The sequence below is a fragment of the Ambystoma mexicanum genome, chromosome 2p, assembly GCF_040938575.1.
Source record: "Ambystoma mexicanum isolate Mex_15411 chromosome 2p, UKY_AmexF1_1, whole genome shotgun sequence".
In the NCBI taxonomy this organism is placed as follows: Eukaryota; Metazoa; Chordata; class Amphibia; order Caudata; family Ambystomatidae; genus Ambystoma; species Ambystoma mexicanum.
The window spans coordinates 276,804,919-276,820,358 of NC_090923.1; the positions used below are offsets into that span (position 1 = coordinate 276,804,919).

General features: G+C 44.4%; 1 long non-coding RNA gene across 1 annotated transcript in view; it reads right to left on the minus strand.

The window, feature by feature from the left end:
• Positions 1–15,440, minus strand: part of LOC138566373 (uncharacterized) — a 160,115-nt gene that overhangs the window by 140,943 nt on the left and 3,732 nt on the right. The window lies entirely within an intron of this gene.

Sequence of the window (15,440 nt, forward strand, 5' to 3'; positions counted from 1 at the left end):
CATATATGTCATGACCGCTGCCTCCAAGGAGTCAGGTCCAGCCAACATCCTTGGAAGCAGGGTCACAACTTCCATTCAAGGCACCAGCCGGTCCCCACAGGGGCCTTTTGGACCTTGTCCTGGCGCCAGGCTCATAAGGGAACCCAGTCCCGGCACAGGAAGCGCCGGGCTCATATTGAGAGGAATGGTGCTTGGGTGGACCTACCTGCTGCAGACCATGCTGCTCACTTACCTGTAGGATGAGATCCTCATCCATTCCTGGCTGGAACTATTTTACCTTCTGGGTGTGGCCAGCACCACTCCCTGGGACTGGATACTGGAACTGTTCTGAGAGCTGGAACTTCTTTCTTGCCTGGGCAAGGCTGTGGAAGGAGACACCTAAGCACTCCAGTGGCTTATTTAAACCACACCCGATCAGTGCAACGTGCTTCGCGTTATTCTGCACTAGCAGCAGGACGCTCACCGTGTCAGCTCCAGAGAATCTTCAGCTTCAGCATCTGTGAACAAGAATTCTTTATCTTACCTCCCGGAAAACCAGTCTTCAGTCTTCAGCAGTGTCTGAAAGAGAACAAGGACACCAGGTTAGGACAAGGCAAAACCAGCGCTGCACTTACCTCGTCCATCGGTGCATCCCGAGGCCGCGTGCCGCACTCTTCATACTCCGACAACCCTGCGGAAACAAAGGACATTGGTTAGTGAACCTCCGTGATAATTTGCTTACCTGTGCTACTTACGTCTCGATCTCCGCCAAGCGCTGTTCAACCGCACCTGCAAAAACAAGAAGGGGCACAGTACGCCATCACTACTCACGTGTCTTCTAGCTGTAATCTGCTTGCCCATACTCCGGCACGTACCTCGGCGTCCATCTCCAACGCCGGCTGCTACGGCTACCTGAAAAAGGGAAAAGAGACATTAAGAAGTGCATTTAACTTCGAATAACATTCTTTTACTTACGTGCCTCCACGAGCTCCGGCATTCTTCTCGCTTACCGTCTCTGCATACCGGACCTGCAAAAGCAAGAGACATTTAAGGGGACATATAAATAAGACTCCATATTCAAGCATTTACCGTTCGTGCGGTTAACGACGGCCTTGCTCCCCGACTTCATCCTCTGCAATCAAGAGGCTGGGTTATGAACCAGTGAAGCAACTGGCATTAGCGCCCCTGCACAGATGCAGGATGGAGAGCTCCGCTTTCACCTATCTAAGGTGAGCACATTCCGCCTACGAGAAACGTGGGGAGTCCAGAAAGGGGAAAGTCAGATTGGCCAACCAGACGTACATTAACCCCTTGTTCTCCTACTTGCAGACACCTCACCCTCCGGGTCAAAATTACGGTGAGGAGAGGGCCCATCCAGGGTGTTATCAGAGGCCTGCGCGTGAACCTAGAAGACACTGAAATCTCCCAGCCCGGACCTGCGCCTCCGAGGGATTCAGGTGAGCGTTACAGAACGCGAAGCCTACCGCAAATCTCCCACCCAGGAGCAATGGAAACCTCGGACACAGATCAATTGGCCCAATTGCTTGGGGCACTGAGAGCTGAAGTACAGGCATCCCGCCAAGAGACAAATGCTTTACGGAGGGAGTTGATCGTTTCCAAAGAGCGAACGGATGATCTAGCCAGACAGTTGTTACAAACACAAGCGGGACAGACGTCTCTGCCTGACTCGGGAGGGAGCTACACTCCTACAACCTCAAATAATCCGGTGCAAATTAATCTGCCAGGGAATGTGCCTTTGGCCCCGCCCGAAACGTTTTTCTGGTGATCCAAGACGGTTTGCAGTATTCCTTAATCAATGCCGCTTGCACTTTCTGTGTAGACCCGCCACATTCCCAACAGACCAAACCAAAGTAGCGTTCGTACTTTCCTATCTTAGCGGTAGTGCTGCAGATTGGTCCATTCCTCTTGTGACACAGGATGATCTGATCCTCCATAACTTTCAAGATTTCCAGACCAGTATGGAAAAGTTGTTCGCAAGACACTCACAGGGGCAGGCCTTGGACAATGAACTCCTATCATTAAGACAAGGGAATCAGGATCTCCTGGCATACATAGCATCTTTTAACAGACTGGTGGTTGAGACTAGGTGGCCTGAGGAAAAGAGAATCACGCTGTTCTACAGAGGGCTGCGTGGAGAACTTAAAGATGTCTTAGCACAGGTGGTGAATCCTCCGCAAGATTGTTCCGATTATATCGACCTAGTAGTCCAATTAGATCACCGGCTACAGAACAGGAAGACCGATCGTTCCAGATTTGAAACCCAAATATTTTCAAGACCTCAGAGCTCCCCTAAAGGAAAGGATTCCGTGGAGCCCATGCAGTTAGGGGTTGTTAAAGGACCATTAACCCAAAAGGAGCGGGAAAGGAGAAGACAATTACAGCTGTGCCTCTACTGTGGGAATTCCGGACATTTCCTTCGTGATTGTCCAGTGAAACCGGTCAAGAAGGCTGTAGGAGCTTCCGATAAGAATGCTGAAAAACTAGAATCGGGAAACGACCTCGCCCGACAAGTGTAGAGGTCCGCTTGCCGAGCATTAAAACCAGTCCCTTGACCTCGCATTTGGTAATGCCTATGGTCCTCATAAGTCCAGATCGGCCAGATTGCATGCATGCTATTAAAGCATACATTGATAGCGGATTGATCGGTAACTATGTAGATCAAGATATGGCAACCAGGATGAATCTTCCTCTATGTTCTAAGACGGTTAAGGATGTAATCACTACAGTGGATGGTACATAAATAGCTTCCGGACCGGTTTCTCACACCACCATGGAAGTGTCGTTGCTATGCCAAGATGGACATCCGGAGAAGATCGTGTTTGATGTAATCAAGGCCCCGCAGTTTCAAGTAATCCTGGGAATTCCTTGGTTGGAAAAGCACAATCCTCAGATAGACTGGCGAGCCAAGGTAATCCGGTTTCCAGAATGCACCCCAACTTGCTATCCTCGACCCGATATCAGGCTAGCAGCCATCGCTTCCGAGAGCCCCCAATTGCCTCCAGAATACCAAGAGTTCCGCTACGTCTTCCAGAAAGATCAGGCCAACACTTTGCCCCCGCATCGGTCATGCGACTGCCAGATAGACCTAATACCTGGATCTACTCCTCCGTGCAGTAGAATATATGCTCTCACTGAGCCAGAAAATCTCCATCTCAGGCAATACTTGGACCAGTATCTGGCTAACGGATTTATTCGTCCCTCGAAATCTCCAGTTTCTTCAGCTTTGTTCTTCGTTCCGAAAAAAGAAGGTGACCTGAGAACATGTACCGACTACCGCGCCCTGAACCAGATAACAGTCAAAAACAGATATCCTTTGCCTCCGATTCCCGAATTATTGGACCAAGTTAAAGGTGCCTGCATATATATACACAAAGCTAGATCTCAGAGGAGCTTACCACTTGGTACGCATTAAGGAGGGTGACAAATGGAAGACGGCCTTTCGCACTAAATTCGGATTGTTTGAGTATCAAGTAATGCCCTTTGGACTATGCAACGCACTGGCCGCCTTCCAGTTCTTTATGAATGACGTTTTCCGAGAACTTATTGATGTGTGCGTAATTGTTTATATCGATGACATCCTGGTATACTCATCCTCAGAAGCTGAACACCGAAGACATGTCACAGCGGTTCTACAGAGACTTCGTCAACACCGTTTGTTTGCTAAATTGGAGAAGTGTACTTTTCATGTAAAGGAAGTCGAATTCTTGGGGTTCATCTTGTCACCCAATGGAGTTCACATGGACTCAAGAAAGGTGGACGCTATCACCAAAAGGCCGTCTCCGACTTCCGTGAAAGGAGTACAGAGCATCTTGGGCTTTGCTAATTTTTACCGGAGATTCATTCCAGAATTCTCTCGAGTAGTTCAACCCATCACGGCCCTTCTGAAAAAGAATAAAAAATTCGAGTGGACTCCAGAGGCCGAACAAGCCTTCCAAGAATTGAAAGCCAAATTTATCTCCGCTCCAGTCTTGAAGCATCCTCGTCCAGAACTTCCTTATATCGTCGAGACAGACGCATCCAGCCTCGCTATGGGGGCTGTGCTATCACAAAGAGATCCCGAAACACACCCATTACACCCTGTGGCATTTTGGTCCCGCAAATTTTCGGCCCCCGAAATCAACTATACAATTACGGACAAAGAACTTCTGGCAATTAAGTCCACCTTTAAGGCCTGGCGGCATTATCTCCTGGGAGCCCGGCACACTGTCACTGTAATCACTGATCATCGTAACCTCCAGTATCTGAAGTCAGCCAAGGCCCAATCTTCAAGACAACTCCGCTGGGCATTATTCTTCGCGGAATTTGATTTTGTGATCACGTATCGACCAGGCAATAAGAACGGAAAAGCAGATGCCCTTTCCCAAATAGGGGTAGACGAACACACAGCTAATCCAGAGCCGGTACCAATAATCCCCGAACAAAAGATACTGGGAGTAATCAACACGCTATCCCTTGAAGATATCGAAGCGAAAGTCAGTCAACTAATAACTCCTGAAGATTCATTGAATTGGCAACTGAAAGGAAAAGATTTTACGGTAGAGCAGAATCTATTGTATTTCCAAGGAAGACTATATTTGCCATGTGTTGACTTACAGAAGCAGGTCATCACCTGCTACCATGATTCACTAATCGAAGGACATCCTAGAGTTGCCAAAACCTTAGAGAAAATCAAAAGACATTTTTGGTGGCCATCTTGGAGGAAAGATATTAAAGATTTTGTGGCTTCTTGCGGCATCTGCGCACAAAACAAGAGTCAGAAGGAAACACCAGCAGGTCTGCTACATCCAATAGACATTCCACCTTGCCCTTGGCATACTCTCTCAATGGATTTTATCACGGATTTACCCCCTGCTCCGGATACAACACAATTCTAGTAATCGTGGACCTTTTTTCAAAAATGGCTCATTTTATTCCACTGAAAGGTTTACCCACAGCTGCCGTTTTGGCCCGAGAATTCCTTGAAAACATTGTCCGGTTGCACGGTTTCCCTTCCGTGTTAATCTCCGATCAAGGGAGCCAATTTATTTCCCATTTTTGGCGAAGTTGTTGTCGTTTAGCGCAAATTTATGTACGACTTTCCACCAGCCATCACCCCCAAACTGACGGGCAGACTGAGAGGACTAACCAAACTCTGGAACAATATCTACGCTGCATGTTGCAACAATCGGAGGGCACTTGGAAGGATGTCCTTTGGATTGCTGAATACGCCTACAACAATTCAATCCATTCAGGAACTGGAAAAACCCTTTTTTTCTGCTGTATGGAATTCATCCTCGAACCTCTAATTTGGATCCACCTCAAGCTCTCGGAACGCCCGCTGTAGACCATCTGCATGCGACAATAACTCAAGCATTTAAGGAAGCCAGAGCCCACCTTCAACGAGCCAAGGAAATGTATAAGAAAGGAACGGATCGACATCGAAAAGAGGCCCCTCAATATCAAGTAGGAGATCAAGTCTGGCTGTCCACTAAACATTTATCCCTAAAAGGACCACGCACCTTCAACCCAAGGTATTTAGGACCCTACACGATCACGGCTGTGATAAATCCGGTGGCTGTGAAATTGGAGTTACCTACTCGGATGAAGATACATCCCGTTTTCCATGTTTCTCTCCTAAAACCTATGCAACCCGGAACCCGTTTGACTAAACCTCCAGAGCCAATCCAGGTTGATGGAGAACTCGAATTTGAAATTCGAAACATCTTGGATTCCAAAATTTCCAAATCGAAACTATACTACCTGATTGATTGGAAGGGATTCGGCCCCCAGGAGAGATCTTGGGAGCCTTCAGAATATGTCCATGCACCTCGTCTAGTCAGGAAGTTTCATCGAACTTTTCACAATAAGCCAAAGCCTCCAGAGAAGACAAGCTTGGGAGGGGCCTTGAGGGGGGGGGTGCTGTCATGGCCGCTGCCTCCAAGGAGTCAGGTCCAGCCCAACATCCTTGGAAGCAGGGTCACAACTTCCATTCCAGGCACCAGCCGGTCCCCACAGGGGCCTTTTGGACCTTGTCCTGGCGCCAGTGGCGCCAGGCTCATAAGGGAACCCAGTCCCGGCACAGGAAGCGCCGGGCTCATATTGAGAGGAATGGTGCTTGGGTGGACCTACCTGCTGCAGACCATGCTGCTCACTTACCTGTAGGATGAGATCCTCATCCATTCCTGGCTGGAACTACTTTACCTTCTGGGTGTGGCCAGCACCACTCCCTGGGACTGGATACTGGAACTGTTCTGAGAGCTGGAACTTCTTTCTTGCCTGGGCAAGGCTGTGGAAGGAGACACCTAAGCACTCCAGTGGCTTATTTAAACCACACCCGATCAGTGCAACGTGCTTCCCGTTATTCTGCACTAGCAGCAGGACGCTCACCGTGTCAGCTCCAGAGAATCTTCAGCTTCAGCATCTGTGAACAAGAATTCTTTATCTTACCTCCCGGAAAACCAGTCTTCAGTCTTCAGCAGCGTCTGAAAGAGAACAAGGACACCAGGTTAGGACAAGGCAAAACCAGCGCTGCACTTACCTCGTCCATTGGTGCATCCCGAGGCCGCGTGCCGCACTCTTCATACTCCGACAACCCTGCGGAAACAAAGGACATTGGTTAGTGAACCTCCGTGATAATTTGCTTACCTGTGCTACTTACGTCTCGATCTCCGCCAAGCGCTGTTCAACCGCACCTGCAAAAACAAGAAGGACATCATTAGGGGCACAGTACGCCATCACTACTCACGTGTCTTCTAGCTGTAATCTGCTTGCCCATACTCCGGCACATACCTCAGCGTCCATCTCCAACGCCGGCTGCTACGGCTACCTGAAAAAGGGAAAAGAGACATTAAGAAGTGCATTTAACTTCGAATAACATTCTTTTACTTACGTGCCTCCACGAGCGCCGGCATTCTTCTCGCTTACCGTCTCTGCATACCGGACCTGCAAAAGCAAGAGACATTTAAGGGGACATATAAATAAGACTCCATATTCAAGCATTTACCGTTCGTGCGGTTAACGATGGCCTTGCTCCCCGACTTCATCCTCTGCAATCAAGAGGCTGGGTTATGAACCAGTGAAGCAACTGGCATTAGCGCCCCTGCACAGACGCAGGATGGAGAGCTCTGCTTTCACCTATCTAAGGTGAGCACATTCCGCCTACGAGAAACGTGGGGAGTCCAGAAAGGGGAAAGTCAGATTGGCCAACCAGACGTACATTAACCCCTTGTTCTCCTACTTGCAGACACCTCACCTCCGGGTCAAAATTACGGTGAGGAGAGGGCCCATCCAGGGTGTTATCAGAGGCCTGCGCGTGACCCTAGAAGACACTGAAATCTCCCAGCCCGGACCTGCGCCTCCGAGGGATTCAGGTGAGCGTTACAATATATAGTTTTTACAGTGAAATTTATAGAGACTTGATAGGTGTTTTTAAGGACTTTTAATATTTTTTACGAACTGTTTGTTTAAAGGACTCTTTTTATGTTTCAATATTAGTTAGGCAGTTGCTTAGGTTTGATATTAGTTGTGTATAGTGTCTTGTGTTTCCCTTTTTTATATGAAACCTTATACTTTGCTGGTGTACCGGGAGAGAGAAGTCTAGATAACCAAACAATAACTAAAGAACCAAACACCAGCATTCCTTTGTCTGCCTTTCCTTTAGTGTGCTCATTATTCTAGCCTACTGACCTTCTCATTAGGGGTTTGGAAAAATCCATCCTACGCTAACCTTTGCCTTTCCATCACTTCCCAACACCACATTAAGGTTCTCCAAGGTGATCTTGAACCCAAGTAAGGTGGGGTTAGAGACAGGTAAGAGGCAGATCAGAAGATATGTTAAGTGATGTTATTGTGTGTCCACCTACACATGTCTCTCAACCAGGTGTGTGGTACAATCCCCCGCTACACTTATTAATAAGGAGGTAGTAGTAAGTACATTTCATACCTTTCACATCTGAATCTACTTTTGTTGTGGGCATATTTCTTAACTTGCCGAGTGTCTGCTACTTTTTATAGATTTATTCAATTCCAGCTATGAACACGAGCACCAGTCACATTAATTGTGTTCATATACTAACAGTTATGAATACATAATTATTAACTATTGATGCATGGTGTTTTCAACACATTCACCATTAAGTACCTCATGCTCACTTCTCATTTCCTGTTTATCATAAATGTTTAAGTTGCATCTTCTAAAATTGCAGTTTTACTGTTGAAAACAGAATCATACACCATGTAAATATTCTATTCCATCAATATTTTATTGTAATATCCCGAAATATATATTTGAGGCACTTACTCCTTTTATGCCCCATAGATCGTCTCATAATTTTTTATTTTTCTCTCATACAGACTTTTATTCTGTGGAGTCAATAGGTATCTATATTTGGAATGTGTTCACCTCATCATACCCCATATCATTAAATAAAAATCTCCTTCACAAGAATATAAGCAAAATTGGTAGAGTATATTGCTTACCTCACTCAATTTTCATTAACTCGTTGCCCTAGATCAGGACCATTTTTTTTTTTATTTAATTCAGTTTTTACAAACTTTTTGAAATTTGAAAATTAAAAACTCATCACTTTTCTTCAATATCTTAAAACAAATGGTATATTTCGTCAATTTTCTTTTTGTTTAAATAACCCTATAAACATCGAGCATTTCTGTTCTATGCAGTCATGATAATTGTCATATGTAACCTTTATATCTTCATCAACCCTCATTTCCATCTTGCAGAGAGCCCTCACTCTCGGAGTATGCTGGTGTCGCCTCTAGTCGAATTTGTAATTGTTCTAGGAATCTCATCACTGCAATCGTCAATGATTTGCTTTCACCAATATGAAGATGCTTCCACCATTCCTCAGAATTATAAGTCTGGAATCGAATCCTCTCCTTCCCTAAGCATTTTTCTCTTTGCTCTTTTAATTTGGCACAGAACAAGACGAGATGTTTTAAGTTTTCTTCTTCTTTTGCACATATCCTACATTTGGAGATTCTTGTTGAAATCATCCTTCAATGTTTTAAGATTTCTTTTGTTTCATAGATGTTCAAACGAAATTTTAACTACAATCTTCTTAACCGTTTGCAAGGTGATAGGATTAGATATTTCGGGAGCGTGTTGCGTCTTTTAGCTTCTGACAGTGTATTTTGCATGCATTTTTGAGTTGATCTTTTCTCACTAATTTCTATCCAATCCAAGTCTAGTAGTTTTCTTTTCACCAATTCTGGATTGTACCATAGAGTTCGCTCGTCTGAACCCAATTGGATTAGGATCTCTTTGCACTGTCGCTTCCAGTCACTCAACGCTGATTGCCTTTGTAACTTCTTTTCTATCAGAATTTTGACAAAGGGCAAATTTGCTTCTTCATACGTTTTCCTGAACAGTGCTAATTTGTTCCAGGTAATTCTTGCGTTGAGTGAGGAGATCCTCACTTCGTACAAAACACATGCTGTCGGTGTACTTTGGGGAATCTGCAGAATTCTCTTCCAAAAAAGACCTTCACACCGTAACCATATTTTATGGTCACACCCAAACATATTCTCTGCGCCATATGTGAGAATCGGAGTGACTTTGCTTTGATAGAATTTTCTTACTGGTTCGCAAGAGAATTTCCCATATTTTTTCTGTATGATGGTGCCTTGCGCTGTTAATAGTTTGTAGCTATTTAGGAGTTTTTTCGTCATTGGATCATCGTTTATACTGGAGTTAATGATTGTTCCTAAATATCTTGTTTGTGGCACCTTGTTTATTTTTTTTGTCCGTATAGACCAAGTTGATTTTAGTTTATTGGACTTCTTTCCTCTTTGATTTTCCAATACTAGAATTTCCGATTTCGCCACATTGATCTCCAGACCCAGATCTTCAATAAAGGTTCTTAAAACTGTCAGTTTTCTTTGGAGACCAATGGGTGTACGGTCTAGAATTACCATGTCATCTGCATACAGGATATGGTTTATCTGAACTCCATTTATAAGCGGTGGAGATGACACCACGGATGCCAATGCCGTTCCTACATCCGATATATAAAATTGAATAGAGTGGCTCCTATTGGGCATCCTTTTTTCACTCCTCTCTCCGTTGGTATAGGATTTGTTAAGTTACCTTCACAATCCAACCGTACTTGGATATAGGTATCAGAATACAGGTCTTTAATAGGTTGGATTTATTCCACAACGTTTCTCTGTCTACTCCGTCAAAGGCGTTTTCCATATCGCTAAATGCCAGGTATAGTTTTTGGCCTGATCCATATATTGTAATTTTGAATGCTCGCACAACGGGTTGTATAGCAGCCACTGGGTAAAGTAATTTTCTCAATGTGACCACACTTTTCTTAATAACATTCTCCTTACTATTTACCTAAAATTAACCATGATAGCTCAATCGCTTTTTCAAAACTACTTTATCCACAGGGGAATTGAATTTCACAAATACTGGTCCAATCTCTATGATGATTATATTACATACTTAATCTCGTTCCTCTGGTATTAATTCCAGCACCTTCTTATTCTTGAATGTTTTGTATTGTACTGAAACCAAGTTTCACATTCTACACAGCGGTTGATATACTGACTATGTTTAGATGCTGTCCTCAGCCGAAATACATTGTTTACTATTGAATGTTATACTTGAGCTGACATATTAACCTTTATGTTTAATCCAGTACACATTCTCAAATACAAATATATTTTAACCTGCATTTAAAAGTTATCTTCTAGCATCCTTTTATTGCTCTTATTCGATTTTCTTATTCAAACGGATTCTATTGCTCCATAGCCTAAAAATAATGATTTGTTCTAATATGCTTAATAACTTCCTTTGTTGGTGTTGACCGTACCCATTTACCTGTTACAGCACAACCCATTTACTGTTTTGATGTATGACTTAACTCTACAAAATGTTTCAGTATTGGGGCTGCCACCACAGGTTGTTAACACAGCTTTGATGTTCCATCATTCTTGCTTTCACTGATCCTTCTGTTTCGCTAATAAACTTTAGACCACATGGGCAAATGGTAAACTATGTGACCATCTCTAAATTCCATTTACCTACATTCTTTAACGTCCACTTGCTCAGTAGGCCTGAATCTAATTAATCCACTTTGCTGGATAATGCCCTTTAACATTGGGGAATCCCCATCCATGTTTCAGGGAGAGTCTGTTTTTTTGGTTCTCCCTCAAATTGTTCCTCATACTTCTCTCTCTACTATTTGTTCTTCTTTTATACACAAAAATAGGTTCTTGAATTCCATGTGTTAGTAGCTTTCAATTTCTCTTAAAATGTTTTTTTATTTTGTAGGAGGAATTAGTATATGTGCTAGAACATAATATTTTACTTTTTATCCTCTTTGTGTACTTTGGCTTCTAATAATAGTTGTCTGTCGTTGTTCTAAGCTTTCTTTCCTGATCTTTTACACAACCTTTTACGGCATCCCCTATCTTATAACTTAGCTATCATGTTTTTGGAGTCTATGTCATATATCCCTTTACTACTACTATTTCTTTTCAATCTCAACAGGTGAGCAAAGAGTAAGTTGCCTTTTATATATTTAGGATGATGACTATGCCTACACATTAGTGCATTGTTATCATGTGGTTTATAGTATGGCTTAACATTCAAGACTTCTTTGTAAGGAAATATAGTCTAATCTAAAAAAAAAATATCAATGATGTAAATTGCAGATGCTTATTTATCTGTTTAGCCATTATATAAACATTTCTGTCTGTATTATTGTCCCTTCCCAGATAACTACTATATCATCTATACATCATTTCCAGGTGATGATGTTAGCCTTGTAGGGATTATCCTCATTGTAAATTACCTTTCCCGCAAAGCAATTCACATAGTGGTAATTTATCTTCAGGGCTACTGTAGACCCAATCACTGTTCCCTATACCTGTTGAGTTAATATGCCTTGGAACAAATTCTCTGTTAATGCCATTTCTGGACAACAATATATAGATTCTTTTGGCATATATTTTGATTCCATGTCTCCTCCTAAATACACACTTATGACATCTAATCTGGTTTATAGAAGAATTTTAGTAAAAGAAGATACTTGTAAACCTGTCTACAAATTCTCAATCATCTCGCTTATTGAATGTTTGGTCTTCCAATTATTTTACAACATGAGTGGCATCTTTCAAATACCTTGCAACTGAATAGCTCAAATATTCAATTGGCATAGTGAGACAGCAAGTACTCCTTTAATTCCCTCTGGAATCTTGAGTTGTTGCCCCATTGCAAATGCAGAGACTACAACTTCATGTACAGTTTCTACCACATTGGGGATCTCCTAGCACAGATTAAAATATTGTTTAACCCTGTTATGAAAATCTGCCAGATTCTCTTGTTCTGCTTACCCTAAATGTAATTGTAGGGGTTCTTGCAATAGCCATAATTTTCTATTGTAACAAAGTAAATATGTCTGGTGAAACTAAAAAGCTCTTACAATTTGGTTAAAATTAGCACAGGTGTGATTATAAATATCATGATACCTGTCCTGGGAAACTGTCTTAATGAATGCACTGCAGCATCAGCTTGGGGAGGTGTGTTAGGAAACCCTTCAAAAGTAGATGTACCAGCTGAGGGTGTGGTACCAAAAATTTTATAAATCGGCCATCTATCACATACCTCATCAATGGCTAAAAGTAGTTTTGGAGAAAAGCCTCCCCTCATCCTTCCCAGTGATCATATAGGGGCGGAGTGGCTGTATACAGACAGTTCGCTGAGAGATCACTCTGGGCTCTGAAATTGGACCTGCCCATCTGATGGGGATGGCAGAGCGGATGCAGCTGCTTGAAGTTGATCGGGTGCCTGATCAGACAAAAGGCTCATGCTAGCAAGATTATATGAATAAAGAAAATCTTCTGAAGTTTCTTTCCCTAGGGACACCCCTTGGAGTGCTGGATAGAGTCTGGTGATAGAGTCTGCTTGTCTGTTTTTTGGGTAGGGCCAAACTCCTTTGCTTGCACTTCGAGTTTCCCTTGGGCATCTTTCTGATCTCAAGTATTTGATTCAGAGCTTCTTTTAGTAGCTTCCGGTTACAGTTTAAATAAATGCATCCCACTTTCTTTGATGGAACTCCGTTCCCACGGACTGTAGAGCTCCTCTTAGATAGATAATCCTATCAACACCAAATGCACCTTTTTCTGGAAATTTCTTTGTGACTTCACTTGTTCAACAATAGTGCATTGATCCATACATGTATGAATATTTTGTGTACATAAAATGAGCTGGACTCCCTACAGACAGAAGTGGCACCTGCTTCGACTTTTTCCCATTCTCACAGGGTCAGGTCAGGGATTGGTTTATGAGAAAGTCCGTTTTGCTCTTTTCAGTGTCATATGCTGTTGCGCCAAGACACAGCTAGATACATTCTACAGCTCATGAAAAAAGTGACAGTGGCTGCCTTTGCCTCCACCTACTCTCCTCCTCCCATTCCTGCGGCTGACTCCCACCCTGATACAGCCCTCGCTAACCTCAATCTCTCTATCTGCAGCACTCTTGACACTCTTGCCCCTGTCATGACGGTCCGACTGAAGCCTTCCAAAAAATGCAACTCTTGGTACGACTCTGATCTGGCTGCCCTTAAAGGCATGTGTAGGGCAGCTGAGTAGAAATGGAATTCGTCGGGCAGACCATCTGACAAACTGGCCTGCCGCCTCCTTCTAAGGCAATGTCTTTATTCAAGCCTGCATCTCGGCGGCATCAAACAACACAGCCAAACTTTTCAAAGTCTGCAAGGAACTGGCCAATCCTGCAGCAGCCTCTTCTTCTGTCACACCCACCCATGACCTTTGCACGGCCCTGGCTGCATTTTCATCATAAAAACCCACAACATCCTTTCCTCCCTCTCTTCCACCACACAGCATGCACCAAAACCGGTTTTTCCCTTGCCCACCTCCACTTACCCTCTCTTCTCTCTCACCCATCACACCTGATGAGGTCAACCAGACAAGTCCGGTCTATGAAACCTTCATCCAAATAGGTGGACCCCCGCCCCTCTAAAACCATTAAGGACAATATTGACTTCCTCACCCCAGTCTTGGCTGATCTCTGCAATCTCTCCTTTTCCACTGGAGTTTTCCCTACTGCCCTTAAGCACTCCCTTGTGCACCCTCTGCTCAACAAACCCTCTGCCGACCCCCCTCCATTCGGGCAAACTACCGACCTATCTCCATCACTCCTTTCATGAGCAAACTCCTGGAGAGGTTGGCTATCTCTCAGCTGACCCTCCACACTAAATCTATTGGTTGCTTCCATGACCATCAGTCTGGCCTTAGAGCATCCAGAAGCACAGAAGCTGCTCTTCTGAATATCTGTGAAGACCTGCTCTCAAATCTTGACTCTAACACTCCCTCTGTCCTCATTCTCCTTGACCCCTCCTCTGCCTTTGACATGGTAACCACAACATCCTGATCGCACATCTCCATGACACCCTGGTAATCACATGTCAGGCTCTGGCATGGTTAACCTCCTTTCTCTCCGGCCGTCTATGCCAGGTGGAACTCGGAGCCTCTCTCTCGACTATAGCTCTCTCAACCTGTGGCGTTCCTCAGGGATCTAACCTATCCCCCTGGCTCTTGTTATTGTTATTTTGCATTTATATAGCGCCTTATATACCATTGGTATGGTCTGAAGGCGCTGGTAGGTTGAACGCCCTTGGGAACCGAAGTTCAGATCAGTAGAGAGAGTAGAGAGAGCCAAAAGGTGTGTGAGCACCGGGTATGTGTGCAGCTCGTGCAGTATCCGTGTAATAGCTGCTTTTTAGCGGTAGGTGTGGTGGTTGAGAGATCAGGAGTATGTGTTAGTTCTGGCAGGATTTATCCAGACCGGATGTGGCTGTGTTAGGCCTGAGGAGAATGCCTGGCTGGGGGGGTGTAACCAGCAGTGTTTACTTAGAATGATGTGGAGTGAGCGGCAGATGTTGGTATGAGAACAGTTATACCGAATGGTGTCATAGTATCTCTGTGTTCTAGTTGAGTGGTGATGTAAGGAGAGTGTAAGCGTGGCGGTGTGATATGATGGGTTATATGCTCCTTCAAACGTTCTCTGCATTCCACACCATACTATATACGTCACTCAATTCTATGCGCTCCAGTCCGTTCCATGCACTCCTATCCACTCCATGCATCCCAGTCTGCTCCATACACTCCGGTCCGCTCCACGCATTCATGCATTCCGGCTTGCCCCGCACGTTCGAGTCCGCTCCGCGCGCTCCAGTCCGTCATGCTTACTCCAGTCAGTCCCACGCATGCACTCTTGTCTGCCCCACGTGTGCACTCTTGTCTGCCCCAAGCATGTATTCTTGTCTGCCTCACGCATGCACTCCTATCTGATCACGCATGCACACCTGTCTTCAGCCTCTCTATGGCTGCCCTGGCATGTGTGATTTCCACTTTCACCAATAACTTCCAGTGTTACGTGGATGACACGCAACTATCCAAATGCACTATGC